This window comes from Orycteropus afer, unplaced genomic scaffold, assembly GCF_000298275.1.
Source record: "Orycteropus afer afer isolate SDZICR_OR568_19922 unplaced genomic scaffold, OryAfe1.0 scaffold00538, whole genome shotgun sequence".
In the NCBI taxonomy this organism is placed as follows: domain Eukaryota; kingdom Metazoa; phylum Chordata; class Mammalia; order Tubulidentata; family Orycteropodidae; genus Orycteropus; species Orycteropus afer.
This window is the reverse complement of record NW_006922125.1, coordinates 1,542,872-1,546,960: the sequence shown is the minus strand read 5'-3', so window position 1 is coordinate 1,546,960 and position 4,089 is coordinate 1,542,872.

Here is a 4,089-nt window from a genome sequence, read left to right as displayed (position 1 = left end):
CTATGTTATTCTTCAGGGTTGCATAGTATTCCATTGTGTGTATGTACCATAGTTTGGTTATCCATTCCTCAGTTGATGGACACCAAGGTTGTTTCCATCTTTTGGCTATTGTAAATAGTGCTTCGATGAACATGGGTGTGCATACGTCTGTTCTTGTCATGGCTCTCACTTCTTCAGGATATATACCTAGTAAAGAAATGGCTGGGTCAAATGGTATTTCTCATTCCAACTTTTTAAGGAATCACCATACTGCTTTCTACAGTGGTTGTACCATTTTACAGTCCCACCAGCAGTGTATGAGAGTCCTAATATCTCCATATCCTTGCCATCATTTTTTATTTTCTGTCTTGTTGAACTTTGCTACTAGTGCTGGGGTGAGATGATATCTCATTGTTGTTTTTCTTGGCTGTAATCTTACCAGAAGGAGATTGCCAGGCCTTTTTCCTGTGGCACTGTTGCATGGGTTCAAACTGCCAGCCTTTATGTTAGCACCTTTAGGTTAGCAGTGAGCACAAATTTTTGCACTGCCCAGTGACCTCACTGTATCTACACGATCTGCCTAGTTACTAATTACGCCCTCCCACTTATCTACTGTTCTGCAGATAAGGACCACCAGGAACATTTCCTTCAAACACCGAGATAAAATATAATTCATCACATCTTGCTCATATAGGGAACACTGTTATATAGGTAGAGATAAGTATAATTATAATAGCAAACCATTATCTAGACATCAGACAATCAAAACACCAAAATATTGTACAAGGATGATGGCTATTCATACTGTACAATGAATGGTAATTGGTATCCATATGATGACCTTGGATTAGCCAATTAAGATTAAATCCTCCCCTGATGGTTTTAATGTTGAATAGTATAATCTACAAACATGGGTGACCCACTTAAATGATAAAAGGGTTAGCTATAAATACACCTGCTAACTTAGCTAAAAACCTTTATTAACTAGAATATCTCAGCCATTTTGAGTAAGTTGGACTGGGCTGAGTATTCAATATTCCAGTCTGCTTACAGATCTGCTACTGATACACTGAATTGGTTTTCTCTCAATGGGGATGGATGTAAACACGCATTTGTCTCTTCTTCCTGAAGCTCAGGCTCACACACAAATAAGATGGCAGCTTTCGTGTGCTGGTCGAATCCACTGCCTTGGTGACATTAGGAATAACTCCCGTGTCACAGCTATTGGCATATGTCAGTATTACCTTAGAGTGCATTTTATTTATTTATTTATTTATTTTAATGAAATGGGTGGAAGAGGGAAGGTCTTCAAAACAAACATAAAATGAGTGTACTTTATTGAATTTCAATCATAACCCAGCAAAGCCGACTTCAAACAAACTGCGAACCTGCAAATCACTTTCAGGGGACGGAATGCTGGCCTTGAGCAAGATGTGATCATTAGTAAGCTTTGGGACGCTGCCCCCTAATACCACAATAAAGTTGTCACCTTCCAAGCACAATCTAGGTTTCTGGCAAATTAGACCCAACCACTTTGCTCTACATTCAGTCGCAGGGGGGTAAACCCTTTAGGAGTTTCCAACTCCCTTTAAAATCCCACCGTTCTGGAAGGAGTTATGGAGGATCTGGGGATCCAAGGCACTGTAGGTTTATGCCATGTCCCAAGATCCCTCCACCTGGGCCTGTAATGGTTAGCTCCAGAAACAAAGTCCCTTTTTACTGGCGCTGCCACCACTCGCTTCCCCCCTTCTCCTACCCGAGAGGTCCTCTCTCGCGGCAGGCCTTCTCCATTGGCCAGTCAAACACAACCGACTGCAGCAGCCAATGGGAGCCGCTCTTCTGAACATTCAGAGGATGGGTGGTCGTGGTGTGATGAAGGGAGGTAGGCGCCTGGCACGCGCCCCCCTACATCTGGCCCTAAACACACACACACACACATATGTGTGTGTGTGTGTGCGTGCGCATGCACGTATGTGTGTGTATGTATAGCAAAGAATTTAGTCATCTTATATTTTGGCCCCTCAAATTCTGTCTGAACTGACTGACTTTCAGTGTTTCACAGAGGTTATTTTAGAAAACAATGACAGTAATGATGGTAATAATTAAAATAACATCCAGTGTTTTAGCTGATCCCAGTAGAATTATTAGTTTGATAAGAACAATTGTGCTATAGTTGAAAGTAGAAAGCTTTTTTTTTAAGTTATTTCAATTTTTCCCTAGTGTTTAATGGGCTTTTGTTGCTTATTCCCAATGTACTACATTTTCACAATGCTGTATTATTAAGCTGAGAACTTATATTTATTTATCTTGCTTGGTAATTAGCATTATTTTTTTCTAAAGAACACCTGTCTTATTTCAATTCTAGAAACTTGTTAATAATTATCATATAAAACATTTCCTTTCCAGTATATATTTTACTCCATTAGAATTATATTTGGATTTATTACAAATTTTTCTATGCCTTTTTCATGCTTTCTTAAATTATTCCATGATGTAGCATCTTTGAATTAACCACTGTTTACAACAAAGGGGGTTATGTTTATTTAAGAGGGTGGTGAGTTTCTATTTGGATAGTTGGCTAGAGTGGTATAGTGACTAATATATTAAAGTATGCAGTATATTTGTGTATACATGTGCATGTACACTATAATATTTAGTAAGAGGATAAAATATTTTTAGCAAAGGAATGCAAAGGACAGGCGTGCTTGTTGTGTTTCATTACCACAAAGGAGATAAAGGCAACATCTACATAAAAACAACAGAAAAGTTTGGCAAGAAACATGAAACCACAGATGGCTGTAGGTGGTAGTAACTTAGCAACAGAAACAGTTTTTCCCCAGAAAAAAAATATAATCAAAACTTTGCTTTGAACTAGCCTGTTTTGCCATATTTAGGACAATGTTCCAGGAGGGGAAAAAAAAAAAAAAATGTTTGCTAACATATAGGTAGCAAAGCTTGTGGACTCTTTATGTGGTTGTTACACATAGAAGAGATGGTGGCAGAGAAGAGAAAAGTAGAGTACTAATCTCATCCCCATAATTTGATCCTGAAAAAATTTCAGCAAAAAGTACCGTAGGTAAAGTGATTTCAGATCCTCAGCAGTTCTTACAATGTCTTTACAGCCCTTCAGTTGTTCTCAAGTTTTTCAAGCCCTCCTAAGAATTCATAGTCCCCAACCATCCATGAAGGATTTATAGCTTTTTTGCAAGCACGTTCATATGGACAAGGATTCCAGTTTATTTTCTCCCTGAAGCCTTTGCATTTAAAATAAGAAAAAAAGGGCAACATTGTGTTCTGTTACACATAAGATATAATATGAGTTAGAGTTAACTAGATTACAACTAATAACAAGAAGTTCTATTAGTGGAATTAATTTTACTGATTCATGTTGGAAACTAAACAATAAGCAAAGAAAAACTAATTTTGTCTCTCAGACATGCTATATTGTTGATATATATATATATATATATATATATATATATATATTTAATATATCAATGATTGTTTTGGTTGTACATATGTTATGTGGCATTCTTTAGTGGTTATAGGAAACTTTTTTTGCAAAACAACAGTTGGCCAAAAGGAGAAACAATGAGTTCTACTCAGTGCTGTGAACAAAAATTATTAAAATATGTGCTTCATCTTTTAAACATGGGTTTCATTATCACATTAGATTCCTAGAACTTAGTCTAGCTTTGAGACTTACCTAAAGATTTAGTAGTATGGAAAATACCATGGCTTGGGTCATGGGACACAGCCTTCATTGACGGTTGACATGGTGGCTGAAGCAATGGGCTCAGGTAGAGTGGGAATTGTGAGGCCGGCACAACACCAGGCAGTGTTTAATTTTGTTGTACATAGGGTCACTATGAGTTGGAGATGATGTGATGGCACATAATAACAGCAACAACGTGGCTTGGGTCAGGTACATCTTAGACATCAAAGTGACATATTTTCTCTTAAATAGGTCTTTTGCAACATATTTCCCCAATGCAATAGGTTATTTGATCAAAATGAAGTGGTTGTTGTTGTTGTTGTTAAGTGCCGTCGAGTCGTTTCCGACTCATAGCGACCCCATGCACAGCAGAACGAAACACTGCCCGATCCCAC